This window comes from Balaenoptera borealis (genome assembly GCF_965194805.1).
Source record: "Balaenoptera borealis genome assembly, chromosome: 2".
Taxonomy (NCBI): Eukaryota; Metazoa; Chordata; class Mammalia; order Artiodactyla; family Balaenopteridae; genus Balaenoptera; species Balaenoptera borealis.
In genome coordinates, this window is record NC_138867.1 from 104,643,347 (window position 1) to 104,661,879 (window position 18,533).

Below are 18,533 nucleotides of genomic sequence, written 5' to 3' on the forward strand. Positions count from 1 at the left end.
GCACAAAATGACAATGTGACCACAGGAAGTGACAATGCCCAGAAGAGCTCTGGCACTGTCAGCTAAACAAGCATGTCTGTGACCATGTGTGAAACGGATCACGAGGACCCCCAGATAGATTTGGGAGAGTTCATTTTTAAGAAGGGAAAGGTCTTACAGAAGTAGGTAGAGTCAGAAGTCAGTGACATCTGGATTATCTATTCAATCATTATTTATTGAGTACTGATTACGCTCTAGGCATTGTTCTGGGTGTGGGTTATTGCTGTTAAAGTGACTTCATCTGCACCCCTAGATGGGACAGCCTGGGAAAACCCTGGTTGCAATAAAATTTAGAGTGGCTGCTCACAACAGCAAAATATAAAATTGAAGTGGGGAAAATATGACCAATACATATGAAGGAATGCAGATTTAAAACAATGGAATATCAAGTTTTCCCTCCTGTAGGTGGCAAAAATTTTAAACATAAATAACATCATGTTGACAAGACGAAAGGGAAAGATGCACTCTCATACACTATAGGTTTGCAATGGAAATGAGTGCAACTTTTGAAGGCAACTTAGCAATATATATTATATCAGTGTAGAAATTCCCACTTCTCTCCTTTCATTGAGAAATACCTGCATATATGTTCATGAAAATACAAATACAAGCCTTGGCTTTGTAGCAAATACCCACAGTAAAAAAAAAAAAAACAGTTGAGCAATGGGGAATGGCTAAATAAAATATGGTCCATCTATAAAATGGAGAACTATACAACAATTTTGAAGAATAAAGTAATCTAGAATGCATCCATATAGAAAAAGCTCCTTGACACATTTTTGCTTCTACAGAATACAATTTCTACATAAGAACATTATTTATGTCAGAGAAAAACAGAGCAAAGAGGTTAGAAGTAACAACTTGGATATGAATCCTGGCCCTGCTGAAGCAGAGAAAGACCCTTTGGGGCCCTCCCAGGTACAAATCCTTTCCATGTCTCCCATTTCTTGTTTGTAGGAAATAGGCTTCATTCAGCCTCCTTGACCTTCCCTGAGTTCCAAAGGGCAGATTCAATCAGTTACTTATCAGAGAAGGAAGGGAATGTAGAAACTAAGGAGGAGCAGTCAAGAAACAATAGTGCAGCCTTGGGGCAGGGTCCTGGTTCCCCTTCAAGGAATATATGTAACAATACCTTTGAGTTCTTCTGTAGGAATTAAGAAAACATATTACCCAGATGGAGGATGGTAACTTCAGGCTGAGCACAAGATTCCTGGAAAATCACTCTGTTACCTCACTGCCAACCAATCAGAAGAAAGTCTGCACACAGTGGAAGATAACAAAGATTCTGAACCCCACCCCAAATGATTCTCCCTTTAAAAACTTTCATGGTCAAGCAGAATCTTCAGAGTTGGTTTTTGGACATGAGTCCACCTTCTCCCCAGGTTGCTGGCCCCCTGAACAAAGCAACCTTGCCATTCTTAACAGCACTTGCCTCTCGACTATTGGCTTTTGAGTGGCAAGCAGCCAAACCTGAGTTGGGTAACGCTGCTACTTGCTGAGTGTGCAACCCTAGGCAAGTTACTTACCCTCTCTCAGTTCCTAGATTTCTTATAAGTAAAATAGGGTTACAAATAATTCTTCCCTTCATAGCATTGTTGTGGGAATTAAATTGAACATGCCTAGCACATAGTAAGTACTCAAGAAATGTTAGCTATTATTAGCCTTTTAAAAATTCACAAAATAAATATATTCTCTTTGTACACACACTATCACACATGCACACACACATATATATGCAAAGAAAGTGATCCTGGAGGAGAAACACCAGTCTGGAAAGAGCAGTTTTGAGTGCAGAGGGAATTTGGCTTAGAGATGAGTCAGGGGAATTTTTGCCTTTATCAGTGTTCTTACCATAAGATGATACTTTTGTATTATTATGAATTTAAATATTAAAATACCTTGAATGAAAAGAAATAAACCACATAAGAAGAAGGAGGATAAAGAAAATGAGAAAGAGACAAAGTTCTGAGCAAAAGGCAGCCTGTTGAATATGAAGGGTAGCAGAATATGCCACCCCAAAATATGCCTCTTTGGCTTAATGATTCTTTTTGAGGTGATTTTCCTGAGAAACAGGAGAGTCTCTGAAAACAAAGTAGAAGTCACCCTTTTGTAAGAGACACTTACGTTTATAAAGGAAATCTCCATTTATTTTTCTGTTTTTTTTTTAATTGAAGTATAGTTGATTTTCAATGTTGTGTTAGTTTCTGGTATACAGCAAATGATTTAGATATATATACATATTCCTTTTCATATTCTTTTCCAATACGGTTTATTACAGGATATTGAATATCATTCCCTGTGCTATACAGTAGGGCCTTGTTGTTTATCAGTTTTACATATAGTAGTTTGCATGAAATCTCCATTTTAAAGGAGAAGGATGACTCTAAACCACAAGAGAATCTTATAATTGGAGAAGGACAATGACTTAAACCTGCATGACCTTACTCTTCTTACCCTTGTTTACCCATGCTTCTTCTGGTAATCTCCCATAACTTCCCCTACACACACACACACACACACACACACCCCACACACCACACACACACCCCACACCCCCCCACACACACACACCACACACACACCCCACATACACACACACACACCACACACCCCCCCACCCACACACACACCACACACACACCCCACATACACACACACACCACACACACCACACACCACACACACACACACCACACCCCCCCACACACACACCACACACACACACCACACACCCCCCCACACACACACCACACACACACCACACATACACACACACACCACACACACACACCACACACACCCCACATACACACACACACACCACACACACACCACACCCCCCCACACACACACCACACACACACACCACACCCCCCCCACACACACCACACACACCCCACATACACACACACACCCCACATAAACACACACCACACACACACACCCACACACACACACACCACACACACACCACACACCCCACACACACACACCCCCCCCACACACACACACCACACACACACCCCACATACACACACACACACCACACACACACCATACACCCCACACACACACACCACACCCCCCCACACACACACCACACACACACCCCACATACACACACACACCCCACATACACACACACACACACACCACACACACACACCCCACATACACACACACACACCCCACACACATCCCCCCCACACACCCCACATACACACACACACACACCACACACACCATACACCCCCCACACACACACCACACACCCCCCCACACACACCACACACACACCCCACATACACACACACACCACACCCCCCCACACACACCCCCCCACACACACACCACACACACACCCCACATACACACACACACACCACACACACACCCCACATACACACACACACACACGACACACACCCCACATACACACACACCACACACACACACACCCCACACACACACCACACACACACCCCACATACACACACACACCACACACACACACCACACACACACACCCCCACACACACACCCCACATACACACACACACCACACACACCACACACCCCACACACACACCACACCCCCCCACACACACACACCACACACACACCCCACATACACACACACACCCCACATACACACACACACACCACACCCACACCCACACACCACACACACACCACACACCCCCACACACACCCCACATACACACACACACCACACACACACACCACACCCACACCCACACACCACACACACACCACACACCACACACACACCACACACACACACACACCACACACACACACCCTCCACACACATCCCCCCCCCACACACCCCACATACACACACACACACACCACACACACACACCACACACACACACACCCCACACACACACACCCTACACACCCCCCGACACACACCACACCCCCCACACACCCCACATACACACACACCACACACACACACACCACACACGCACACCCCACACACACATCCCCCCCACACACACACCCCACATACACACACACACCACACACACACACACACCACACACACACACACACACACACACACCACCCCTTTGTCTTTAGGTAAAGACAGTATTTAAGCTGGTGGCTTAGGCCACCTAAGAAAGTTACTCATTTTTCCCTGGGTACCTCCTGTGTATATGTGATGTTCACATTTTAAGAAACTTCTGTTTGTTTCTCTCTTGTCAATCTTTTATCACAGGAGGTCACAGCCAAGAATTCAGAAGGAAAATTATTTTTCCTCCCCTAGAAATATACTAGAATCTATGACCGAAACCCTTACGTGTCATTACCTGGACTCAATAAAGCATTCAATAGTGTTCCTTCTCGAGTAATAGAATTAATGATTTCTGAATAACAAACATTAAGAATATACCCCAGAAATATTTCAGCAATCACCTAAAAACTTCCATAAATTATTCAAAAGGAAGAGTGCCCTTATTCGTACACACACACACACACACACAAACACACATAAATACATACATATATATACATACATATGTATAGCATTTAGACTTTACAAGACTTCTTATCATTTCATGCCCCCATTCTACTGTTTTGTTGTTGTTGTTGTTTTCTTTTGCTTAATTTTCCTTTCCTTTTCATAGAATGTTGTGAGCTTTGTAAATATCTGTTTAAATATTAAACATTAATTACAAACTTATAAATTTAGTTTCTATTGAAAGTGATAGAAACACCATGCTGTCAGCTCGGGGCCTGACAACAAAATGGCTCCATGAAATAAGCTGAGGCCTCTGTAAAAGAAAAGCAGTTTTTAGTGCCAAGAAGTTAGCACCAACTGCCATGTCAACCTCCATGAGTCTCAGACAAGCTGTGTAACAAGAACAGATAAATGGAATTTGAAAAACCAAACTTAGGAAAATGTTCTCTTGAAAGAGCTGGAAGCAGGGTGAGCGATGGAGCCCTCTAACTTAATCCCCATCAGAGATGAGCAGAGATGAGATAAAGTTGACTTCGTAGCCCCGCCCCCTCACACTCCAGCCCCCGGACTGCCCTGGGTTACCCACTCGGTCCACGCCTTCACTCCTGCCTGGCTCCGCCTTTCTCAATGGACTTCTCACCCTCCTGACCACCGTCAGGGAAATGAAACAATCTTGCCAACAAAAGACTTCCCCATACCAACACAGACGAGAGAGAACACAATGTATTACAGATTTGCACGCATAAAAATGTGGACAAAGTCTAGGCAGACTTTCATACAAGTTTATACAGAAAAGTGGATGAGAGAAAAATTAAAATGCTTTTTTTCCTGAGATTACCTCCTGTATGACTATGAATAACTTCCAAATTAATCTTAGAGGCATGTGTTTACAGTTCTTAGCAGCGTCAGAAGACCCACGACCTTGCATTGTAAAATCAAAAGCCTGATAAACACAGGGCCTCTTGTGTATTGAAGGAGACTCCCTACGGAGGAGAGGGTGGGAGAGACAGCTGCTTCCCTCCTCTTTATGAAACTGAGAGAGCTTGATCATCTCACCTTACAGTTTGAAAGCTTACCTTACAATACAAAGGGGAAAATCCTGATTCATGTGTCAAAACCTTAGATGATTCACTATTTGAGGGCCTCTCTTGTCAAATGCAATTTTAGGGCTTTGTATGTAATATCAAACAAAATCTTGCCTTTGGGGCTGATAACTGTCTTCATTCTTTCTCCGGATTTGACTGAAGTGGGCAAAGAAATGAAGTTTCTATCAGGCTGCCTTGGAGAAGGGGTCACCTGCCTTCAAGGTCAAACCCTGCGCTCCAGAGAGGCTCACAAAAGCCCTCTCTGCTTGAGTCATCCTGGGGTTTGGGGGCGGGCGGACAGACAGGTTGGGGCTCAGGAGCTGTGAGCACGTGGGGGGACATTTCCGCTCCCCACTGGGCTGCCACCACCACCAAGCCCACCTCCACTCCTGTCACTGCTTCAATCACCCACCCCTATTAAAGCAAAGCAGAGGGATGGGTTTTAAATGAAACAATCTTAAGAACAACCCCCAATAAAGCAGCTGATTCTTAGAGAAAGCGCTAATATCACAGGCAATTTAACCCTGGCATTTGGAATCATTTTTTTCAAATCCCCATTTAGGAGGCAACAAAGCTTTGCTACCAAGCTCCGAGGCTGTCAGAGAAAGCAGCTCCCAAATATTTAAGGTTTATAACGAGGCTTCAAAGCCGCAGCCCCCAGGCTTGGTCCACCACATCCTCGCTGCCAATAAATGAACTATCCCTTTGCCCTGTTCTGTTGACAGCCGCATTTTTACAATCTGACTTTCCCCATTCCAGACAGCATTATCCTTTCTGATTCAGGGCAGACCCCTGACGACTGGACTTGTGACAAGCGGATTACAAAGCTGGCTTATCCAGGCATTGTGTTTCCGAGGCTCTTTCTGCAGCCAAAGCGTCAGCGGCAGCAGGGAACAATAATTGCTCATTTGCGGCAGTGACCTTTTCAACTGGACGGCACCTCAGCTCTGGTGCCACTGTGATGTCTCTCTTCTTTAATTACCATGTGCTGGCAGGGAAAGGAGCGCCCAGTGGCACTGAGTACAGTAGTGTCTAGTGTCTGGACCCGTCTCACTCTACTTCTCAAAGCCACAACTGAGGAGCAGAGCCATCTGTTTTATTCACTTTGTTTTTACACTTGGATTCTAACAGGAATTTAAGTCACTGGGATCAGAGGTGCATTAGGAAATAATGTCAAGACATTTATCTGGGGGTCATTCATTTTCAAACGAAAACTGGACAAATTGCCATCAGGCAGCAGGTAGAAGAGATTCAGAGAAATCTGTTTTGCTATTTAATCCCCAAACCTTGTAGTTTCAGTGGAGGGTAGTATCTGCAGCTACATCCTATTGGATGGCATCCCAGCTAACCATTTCTGTTCATTTGCTCACTGCCTCTTGGCTATGCAAATTCACTACAATACTAATCTGATGTAAGCACGATGGTACTGATAACGTCAACAAAATTTTCCAGGAAGGTTAGTGGATTTTTGGCACTTTTACAAGGAATTTGTAGGACCAGAATGAGCCGGACAAAAAGAAAGAGAAAAATATGAGTGAAACATTAGCTGAACTGGTCAAAATCCTATGATACTATCTGCAGGTTGGGATGAAGGGACGAAGAGAGATAGCCATGCCACGCAGTGAAGGGGCAGCAAAGTGAGAACTGTCACGTATACTTTATGCTCTGGTTCACGTATGTCAGTTCATCTATCTGGTACCAAGACCTAGCATCCAAAAATGTACTGTCTGAGAGTGTGGTAGAGTGGAGAGGAGAGGAGACACTTACATAGGGCCATCAGCCAACCAAACTCAAAGGGAAAATTGACCAAACACTTACTGATGAAAAAAGACAATACACCCAGGAAAGAAACAGAATTCTAAGGAAGGAATAAAACAATTCCAGTAATGATCAAAGTTCTACAACAGGACAGTTGCCTCATAGACACGATCATGGACAGTAATTTTATTTTTCTTTTTGTATTTCATCAACGACCTGATGTTCAAACCTGAAGCATCTAGTGAACAGTCCCTGCCCTTCCCCCATAGCCCATGCAAATTTCCCATCAATCCTTTACCAGTCCCACAGTCTCAAAAAATATAAAAAGCACGTACATTCTAAAGTATAAATGTGTTAGTCATTGTGGGATTTAAAATTACGTATATTTTACATGTATAAAATACATATATATTTGATAATATACGTATGGTAAGAGTCTCAGGAAATTATTAAAATTGTTAAGGGGGTTGCAATCAATCCTCTACCCTCACCTTAAAAAGCTCCCACAAGAAAAAGATGGAAATTTAAGGAGAAATTCAACTTTTAAAAGAATAACTATATTGTGAGGATGACAAGCAATAGTGTTACGTAAGATTGTGATTCTACCTACACAGCTGGCACCAACATCATCTGAAGGATGCTGTGATGCTTGTGTGTCAGGGCAAGTAAGAATCAAGAAGGTCTCTTCCCATGTTAAGACTACAAATCAGGAACCTAGGTCTGGCTCTAGGGCTCTCCAGTGACTCTTCCTGTGATTGTTCTAGTTCTCTCTTTCCTCCATAGGAGTAACATTTGAGTTCTAGCGACGACGATCATTGCAATATTAACTCGATGCAAAAATCCCCAGAGAATTAAGTAAAGGGTATTATTTTTAAATCCCTATCAGTCACTTTGTGCTGATATCAACTAGCTAGAACTTGGAGATGGAATGAGATTCTTAATAGACTTTTGGGGAAGAAAAGAAAAGCAATTTTCCCTGCGGAATTCTACGAATAAGCCAGTTAAATCCATCCTCAGAGACGAATCGGTGGCTACCATGATACCTAGTAATGTGATGATGCCCTTATAAGAGAAACTGTGAAACATCCAGGATTTCTCATACATGTCACTGAAATGTGTTCTGAATTGCTCAGCTAAACGTTAATTCCATTGCATTTACTTAAAGGGGCATATCCTATGGCTGATTCTCAGTCTAAAACCCCCCACTGACTTCAGAGGGAGATTTTCCTGAGTAAAGATGACAGGATACAATTCCATGTAGGCTGAGTGACTATCTGTCATTTTTATTACGTGAGGCTGAAAATGTCTTCTAGCCGTACAGACCCCAAGGGACCACATGGTGCTGAAATCATCCATCTGCTTTGCTGTTTGGATCCTTGTCCATCCGACTCCACAAGGGACCAGAGTCGCTCACCTGCTACTGACCACAAAAGCATAATTTCTGTGCCTTATATTACTGACCAAGGAATGCATTTTCCAGCTGTGAAAAGTGCAAACGCATATAAGTACAAGGTTACATTCAGAAGCAGGAGCAATGGCATCCAGGTAGAGCCAACTGATCTTTATCAAGGCAAAGAGTTTACCTGTACAACCAAAGCGAAACCAAGAAATAATCCATCTTGTAGTGAACTCAAAGCTCTTTTCAATGTCAATCTCATTTATTGTTTGGGGGCTGGTGAGAGGTATCAAAAGGGAGATGGAAAGGAGGGGTGGAGTGGCGAGCTTCATTTTGTTAATATTCCAGCTTTTTCCAAATAACAAAGTATTTCACATTTAGATTTTTATTAAGCCAAGTGCTTATCATATTCAATATTCCACTCATAATAATTTTGGAGATGTTATTTTGATCCATATTCTGGCTACAGGATTTCATAGAATCAGAAGGATGAAAAAAGACAACAATTTTCAATAAGTATGATTTTGGCTTTGTTCCCCAGGGTCTCTTCAATGAGGAATCTGAAAGTTATAAGAGTAGAAATTTTTTTGTCCCCAGCAAAATAGGGAAAATGTAAAAGCTCATTTTAAGGGAGAATGGCTACCAAAAAGCTAATGAGGAGACAACCATAACGTATTCTTTTTTTCTTCTTTCCTAACATTGATTTGGTTCTTCATCTTTATGTATTAAAAGAAACATGACAGAGAAACAAATGTCCTTCTATTGTTTACATTTGAGGCTTACAGAGAGAGCAATCAGCAGATTTTCTGTAAGATCCATCTATCTGTCACTGTGTTTTATTGGATATGGCTGCAGCTGAATCAAAAAGAGGAAAAAAGAAAGATGTGAAAGTGACAAAGATGGTTATAAAACAGAATAAAGGAGTGAAATCTCTGGAGTGTCAGAGTGGTCCAAATGCAGCTGTGAGCAATATTCCCTCTGTTTTTATAAAGTGTGAACATGCACCCTCAACACATGAAAAACAACTTATAAAGACCAAGCATGAAAGAGCAGATTTGGGTATTGTATTCAGATGGGATTCACAATGGAAGTGTATCAGACACATTTCACATTATGCCCAGTTGGAACTGTGCTACGTAGCAATGAGTTAAGCCCCGCCCTCCCGCAACACACACACACACACACACACACACACACACAATTAAGTGTCGATGAGTTCTCCTGGTCCACAGATGAAAGTCAAAACTCAACTTTCCATTTAATAACCCCAACAACCTGGCCCCAGCTTTTTTCTGTAACCTAATTCTCCTTGCTCTCTCTCTGGCCCAAGAAAAGTAATTCCTGCACGAGTGACTCTCATTTTCTCTTTTGTCATTGTGCTCAAGCTCCTCCCTTACTCTGATGGTATTCCAACATCCCATTTGCACCGTCTTCATTTTTCTGTCTTGCCCTTCTTTCAAGATCTTCCTTACCACGTAGACAATACCACCCCATGGCAACAACAGTAATCATATCTCAGATGTAGACATCATCACAGAAAATTGGCATGAAAACCCAAAATGTCATTGGCCAGGAAGCAATAAAATATTTGTAGCCAGTGACTTAGTTCAAAGAAGTACAATTACTTTATCTTTTCCCATGGTTTCTGACTGGCAAGAATTTGACGGGGGCGGGTTCTCACTCAAGGTCTCTCATGTGGTGGGTTTGGAACAGTGAGGAGCTGGACTGTCCAGACCCTCTATCTCTCTGTGTAGTCTCGGGGCCCTTCCATGAACTCTATCTGGGCTGATTTGGAATTCCTCAAAGTAGGACTGCTTACCTAGAGGCTGAAAGCTCAAAGAGCAAGCAAGGCAGAATTTAAATCACCTGGTATGACCTAGCCTCAGAATTCATCTAGGACCACTTCCACCATCTTCATTGGTCAAAACAGTCACCCAATCCTGCCCAATTTCAAGAGGAGGCGACACAGAACTCAACTTTCATTCGAAAGAGCGTCAGAGTCACATGGTAGGAAAAGCACTTGAGATATGAAATATTTGGGGGCCATCTTTAAAAAACACAATGGGCCACAAGAGTAGATTATTATTTTATCTTGAGGGGAAAAGAAGGATTTCTGGACCCTACCATTTCTCTACCAAATAACACAGAGTTCCAGGTAAATATTCAACTACTACACTTTTATATAGCTTTTAAACTAAGCATGCTTTAAAAAAGTTGTATTTTAGGGCTTCCCTGGTGGCACAGTGGTTGAGAATCTGCCTGTCAATGCAGGGGACACGGGTTTGAGCCCTGGTCTGGGAAGATCCCACATGCCGTGGAGCAACTAGGCCCATGAGCCACAACTACTGAGCCTGCACGTCTGGAGCCTGTGTTCCGCAACAAGAGAGGCCGCGATAGTGAGAGGCCCACGCACCGTGATGAAGAGTGGCCCCCACTTGCCGCAACTAGAGAAAGTCCTCGCACAGAAATGAAGACCCAACACAGCCATAAATAAATAAATAAATAAATAAATAAATAAATAAATTTTTAAAAAGTTGTATTTTAAATAATTTATGTTTGAATGTTGTAAATTATTCTTTCCAAAAATACTAAAATATGCTTAGTGATGAACAGAGTGGGGTGAGTCCAGTTCTACACTTCAGTATTATGTATCTTATAAAACACAAGAAATATTTGTCCTGGAGATGCTGGGATAACATAACACAACTAGCAAATGATCAAAGCACAAGTGCATCCTTCTTTAGATTCTAGACAATACTAGGCCAAGGGTGATACAGTCAGTGAAAGCATGGTTCTAGACCAGACCATCTTCATCACTGTCTAGTTTGCTGTCTGCAGATAAGCATGACCTAAAACATAAAGTTCCCTGGTGGTATATTCCATAGTTTAAACAGTAACATAGTCTTGAATCTGATAATGGTGCTCCCGAAGTATAATCCTTCATAACCCTATCGAAACTATTATTTATGTAGTCAGATCCAGGCTCAGTGCCGCCATCAAAAAACATGGTTCACACATCAAAAGGTACTTTTGAAATAACTCACATTAGTACACTGGATTTCTCTAACACCACGAAGACGATACGTAGTCTATAGCTGGATTTCTAAACAATTCTTCTTTCCTTTTTCACTTACTTTGTTTATACCCTATGACACTCCCAGAGTCCCTTCCTCCAAACTCTGAAAATCCTTCTGGCTTGGAATGAATCTCTCATATCATCATATCCCACCCTCTTTCCTACAAATCTGGAACCATAATACTCTGGTAATGCCATACCCCTTCCCCATCCGAACTCTCTTCATTATCAACACTCATTGTTCATATTTCCTTCCCAAATCGTTCTTTTAAAGTTAAGCGTGAAAAGTGGTCTCCAGGTCTTCACAGCATTTTCCATTATCAGGGAAGGGTCCACGATTCAAATCCTTAACAGGTAAGTTCAGGGCCAGAGCAGCACTTCTCAGACTTCATTATGTATGCGAGTCTCCTGGGAATCCCCCTACATTCTGGTCCAATGGGCGTGGCCTGGGCCCAAGGCTCTGCATTCCCAACCAGCTGCCAGGTAGATGTCAATGCTGCTGCTCTGGAGCCACACTTAAAGTAGCAAGGCCCTATTTTTAAATTAATTATTATTGTCAGTTACTTAGATCTGTAATTGCTTGGTCTGAACTCTTTCCAGTTTGCTGGAGATTTTGGAATGTATGAGGTAAACAAAGACAAGAAGGAAAATCCAGTGACCTGAGTCAGCAAAAGCAATGTCCGTGGCAGCGATGGGAGTGACAAGGTGATAGACCAGCACCAGGCAGATGATTTGCAGGCAGGTGTGAGCAGGCAGCAGATGGAGCGCCCTTCCCTGAAGTTCCAAACCCACCACTGACCTGCCCGCCCCACCGTACTCTCCTCCTCCCTCTGCGTCTTGAACATCACCCCTCAGAGGAGTCCCTCCCTGTGTCCTTGTCTGTTCAAAGGTGAATTATTACTTAATGGCTGATCAGAGTTGGCAGCAGCAAGTTGAGAAGAACTGACAGAAGCTAAGAGGCTGGATGAAGCATTGCATCTTCACCTGGGAGGCAGGGAGCCAGGAGAGAGGAGGGTGACAACAGGACTGTCAAGAAGGAAGGGGGGGCTTCCCCGGTGGCGCAGTTGAGAATCTGCCTGCCAATGCAGGGGACACGGGTTCGAGCCCTGGTCTGAGAAGATCCCACATGCCGCGGAGCAACTAGGCCCGTGAGCCACAATTACTGAGCCTGCGCGTCTGGAGCCTGTGCTCCACAACAAGAGAGGCCGCGACAGTGAGAGGCCCGCGCACCGCGATGAAGAGTGGCCCCCGCGATGAAGAGTGGCCCCCGTTCGCCACAACTAGAGAAAGCCCTCGCACAGAAACGAAGACCCAACACAGCCATAAATAAATAAATTAAATAAATAAATAAACCCCCAAAAAAAAGTTTAAAAAAAAAAAAAGAAGGAAGGGAAAAACACCCACAGAGAAATCTGAAAGACGCACAAAGCAAACTTCCTTGATTTCCTAATTTGGCTCAGGACTGGGGCCCTGCTACATTTCTTTCTTTTATAATTAACTAGAGCTGGGTGAACATAAGACATGGGTTGAAATCTCAGTGAGCTGTTTAGGTATGTTTATTTAGGTTTTGTTTGTAATCCCAGATTAGGTCATTTCCTTTGTAAAATTGTACATGAACTCTGGGGTAGAAGGGTGTATCTGATCGGTATTAAGGACACAGGTGTAAGGAGAATTTTGTTTTTAAAAACTTACAAGGACGACTGAGTTTTCAAATTAAACAATGGGAACCTTCTAAAGTGACTGAAGAGAAACCCACATATTCATCCTCAACCTCTAAAGCTATTGAGCTTTCTCAGTTTCTTTGTTTGAGTCTCAGAAAACCTACCCGTTCCTGAGCCACTAGAGACACAAACCAAATAGAGCTGCTGATCACATTTCTTCCATCCCACACCTAGCCCGTCATTGCCTCCACTCACCCTTCTGTGGAGGGGGTTAATGGATTTCAACAGAACCTTCTGTGGGCCTTGGAGAAGGTGGCTGCCTGCTCGATTTGCCCTGTGTGTCACTGTAAAAGCACTCTGACCAGATGACCCAGCACTGCCAGTAACACACCCTAGGGTGAGTCTTGAGCTAAGAGCACTGCTGCTTCTTCCTGATCTCTTAAGATTAGTGGAACAAGAATATTTTCTTTTTTGTTTAAGGTTATGCTCCATTTACAGTTATTATAAAATATTGACTCTATTCCCCGTGTTGTAAAATATATCCTTGTAGCTTATTTTATACATAATAGCTTCTACCTCTTAATCCCCTACTCCTATCTTGCCCCTCCCCCTTCCCTCCCCCCAACAGTAACCACTAGTTTGTTCTCTATACCTATGAATATTTTCTAGCAAAACTCCTGGCTCAGAGCCCACAAGAAAATCATGGTAATCATTCATAAATGTTAAAACATTAATCCTTTCCAAACAGGGCCTGATGAGGACAAGCCTAATTGCAGTAATGACCTGAAGTGTGGACAATGCCCTGCATTAATCTCTCCCGCCCTGGTGGGACGCACCACATGGAACTCTGGGAAGGTGCCGTGCACATGTCTGACTATAAGGAGGCTGAACCTAGGCATTCCTGCCAGAGGAGCTGACCCATTCCCACCAAGGAGTTAAAAGGTAAAAAAATAATTCTTATTTCAGGTAGCTACTGTAATTTAACCACTTTTCAGAGACGAAGCCTTTTGAAAAATCCTTTTCAATGATTCCCATTCCCTCATGTATTTTCATGTTATTTTTAACTATAGAAAAAACTCCAGTTAGGTGAAATATTTTAATATTTATTCATCAAGGCGAGTATATTTATGTAATACCCATGCTTGCTACCACAGGTACTTGGGCCATAAGAGTTATAACATGAAAATGTGTATAACATATTTTTTTTAAAAGTTCATTTGCAACAGGAAGGAAAAATCACCACAGTGGGACGATTCACCATATTTCCCTCTCCTACCCCCTTTTCCACCCCCAACACCACATTTGGACCCAAGATTTTATAGAGAATGAAATTTTGCACCCTGGATCTTTCTTTGCTTGGGGAAGCAAAGATGATGAATAATATGGGAAGAAAATGGAAAATATCCCTTCCCTATTCCCTACCCCCATCTCTAAGGGTGGGCCCTGATTTGTTTATCCAACACACACACACACACACACACACACACACACACACACACCCTTCCATAATGTCCCAGTCCCCATGATAAGAGCCAGTTTTGTTTTCCTCATAGCAATGATTACCATCATTGATTCTTTTTTATTTACTAGAAAGATGAACTATCTGAAATGAAGAACGTTGGTGTCTTATTCACCCCAGCACCCATCACCTAGAACAGTGGCAGGACCCAGAGTAAATAATCCACATTTCCACTGCAGTGGGTTCCTTACTGGTCAGACTAGCTCAGATGCTGTCCCATCCCTGCAGGCCCTTCTCAGCCAGCAGCTTTCTTGGACAGCCCAGAATCCAGTGCCAAGAGCCCAGCAGTGGGTGATTCACAGAGAAACTGAGCATTGCTCCCCCTGACGGACCAGAAAGTGAGAAGAAGTTTGGCAAAATTTTTATATATGTGCTTCTCTAAAAATTTGGAGTCAAGGACTATGATGACTTACTATAGAGGCAAACGAATACATGAGCTTGTGAAACATTTTATCCGCATTTCATAAAACATTTCGTAAAACACATGAAAAGCAATTGTATAAAACTATGAAAGCATATCTGAAAATTATTTTTACTTAAAGTAAAATTTAAGGGTTTTTTACTGAGGATTTTTTTTCTGATGATTATATGTCTAAAGAAAAATCAATTTCAATGATACTTATTCTATTTTTTCTTTCTTTCAATATCATTTATTATGAAAGCTGTCTAGTGTGAACTAAAATATTTCCTGCCATATCAGTGAACAAAGGATGTTGCAGCCATCAAGCCATCACATTACAGCTGCCTGGACGGTGCACCTTGAAGAGACTCAGATGAGAACACACAGGATGCCAGCGCCAGATAGCTGAGGTGCACATCAAAGGAGTGATTTCAATGATTCCAGACTCTTGCATCTTCCCATACATAGAAAAGCTCTAAATTCCTTAAGATATCTGGTTTTCTTTATTAACAGTAATCTTTCGATGTTCCAACTACCTGGTCTTTGTTGGAAAAAACGTCTATATATCCTGGCTCCCTGCCTTGCCTTTTCAGAGCAGTCTCTCAGAATTATCAGAGATGCTGTGTCCTGGGCTTAAGTCCTCAGTTTTGTCCACTGAATAAAATATAACTCTCAAAAGGGAACCCTCTTGCACTGTTGGTGGGAATGTAAATTGATACAGCCACTATGGTGAACAGTATGGAGGTTCCTTAAAAAACTAAAAATGGAACTACCGTATGAGCCAGCAATCCCACTACTGGGCATATACCCTGAGAAAACCATAATTCAAAAAGAGTCATGTACCACAATGTGCATTGCAGCTCTATTTACAATAGCCAAGACATAGAAGCAACCTAAGTGTCCACCAACAGATGAATGGATAAAGAAGTTGTGGCACGTATATACAATGGAATATTACTCAGCCATAAAAAGAAACGAAATTGAGTTATTTGTAGTGAGGTGGATGGACCTAGAGTCTGTCATACAGAGTGAAGTAAGTCAGAAAGAGAAAAACAAATACCGTATGCTAACGCATATATACAGAATCTAAAAAAAAAAAAAAAAGGTTCTGAAGAACCTAGGGGCAGGACAGGCATAAAGACGCAGAGGTAGAGAATGGACTTGAGGACACGGGGATGGGGGAGGGTAAGCTGGGATGAAGGGAGAGAGTAACACTGACATATATACACTATCAAATGTAAAATAGATAGCTAGTGGGAAGCAGCTGCATAGCACAGGGAGATCAGCTTGGTGATTTGTGACCACCTAGAGAGGTGGGATAGGGAGGGTGGGAGAGAGGCGCAAAACAGAGGGGATATGGGGATATATGTATACGTATAACTGATTCACTTTGTTATACAGCAGAAACTAACACAACATTGTAAAGCAATTATACTCCAATAAAGCTGTTAAAAAAAAATATATATATATAACTCTCAACTTTTATGTTGTGCATTTTTTTCAGTCAACACTAACATACTTAAGTTCAGAGAATAACAAAAGCTTACCTAGCTGCAGTCTAGATTTAACAAATATTATTATTTTCTAAACTTTTTTATTTAAAAATAAAATAAAGTATGATGTCTTCATAACTGAAATTAATAAAAAGTTTGGGGGCACCAAAAATAGCAGTTTGAATATTACTGTAACACAGAGGTTGGAAGGATTTCTGTTTATCAGTTTCAAATGTTACTGAATCAAATTGATGCAGGTTCATTAGAAATAAAATAAATACAGGCATTTTAATTTAAAATGCCTGAGTTTTTAAAATTTTTTTGTTACCAACATTAAAATTTATTGAGGTTAATACGTAGTTAGAAGTCGTGTATCCAGGTGGTAGATCTGAGGTTCACCTGTCTCCCTATAGTAGATTTTTAAATAAAAGAAAACTATGTCTTCTTTTTCCTAAATAGTAATTCTCCCCTAAAACACCGTTCCTCCTATTTATGTGTTTTAGTATGTGGGTACCTATGCCCTGCAGGAGGTAAAACTGAGCTTTCCCAGTTGGGAGAGATATTTAAAATGAGGGAAGAGGTAAATTTCAAAAAGGAAAGAGAAAACTGAAGACCATTTCTTTCTTAATTGAAGAACTAAAGTGGTAAAAATTTTTGATCACTTTCCTTCTCTACCCTTGCAAATATATATGTAATCAAGTAATGGCTTCTTGGTACTGGCAACAGGAAACACCTGATGTACAAGAGTCTCATTTCTATAAAAGAGCTTTGTCAGAAACAGAGCTGAATTAAGGGCAGACCAGGCAGGTTGTTGCCTAGAGCACGGCTCTGTAAGAGGTGCTCAGAGGGTCGTGGAAATGTCACAAGATGGAGAAACTTGTATTAACCACATCGCTTCTTATGGAGAGAGAAGCAATGTGTTTGGACGAAACACCTGGAGTGGGGCTGAGACCTCCCAAGAGGCATTATCTGAGTTTGACTTCCAAGAAGAGTGGGCCGGGCGGCTGCAAGCACAGTTATGCTTGAGTGGAGTATTCAAGCCTGGTAGAGCTGACTAGCTTGAGACATGACAGCAGACACTGAGGGACCCGTCCATTCCCCTTCCACCTTTCTCCTACACAGGGTTCAATGTCTCTTCAAAATAAATGTGCATATTTAAAGAATATGATTTTAAGAGGACCAAATTATTAACCTGTCAGGATGCCCAAAGACTCTTAGTCCATTCAGGCTGATGCAACAGAATATCACAGACTGGTGGGGAGTGGGGAGGGAGGGGAGTAGGGGGGGTGCTAATTAACAACAGAAATTAATTTCTCACTGTCCTGGAAGCTAGCAAGTCTAAGATCAAGGCACCAGTGTGGTCCCGCTTGGTGAAGGCTCTCTTTCTGGTTCATAACTGACTCCTTCTCGCTGTGTCCTCGCATGGTGGGAGGGGCTAGGGATCTCTACGTAGCCTCTCTTATTACAAGGCACTAATCCTATTCATGAAAGCTCTATGCTCATGACCCAAGAACCTCCCAAATACCCCACCTTCTAATTCTATCACACAGAGCATTAAAATTTCAAAATGAATCTTGTGGGGACACAAACATTCAGACCATGACAGGCTTCACC

General features: G+C 42.3%; 1 protein-coding gene across 1 annotated transcript in view; it reads right to left on the reverse strand.

Moving 5' to 3' along the window:
- Positions 1-18,533, reverse strand: part of LOC309623664 (uncharacterized protein) — a 769,197-nt gene that overhangs the window by 631,427 nt on the left and 119,237 nt on the right. The gene's annotated exons all lie outside the window — the stretch shown is intronic.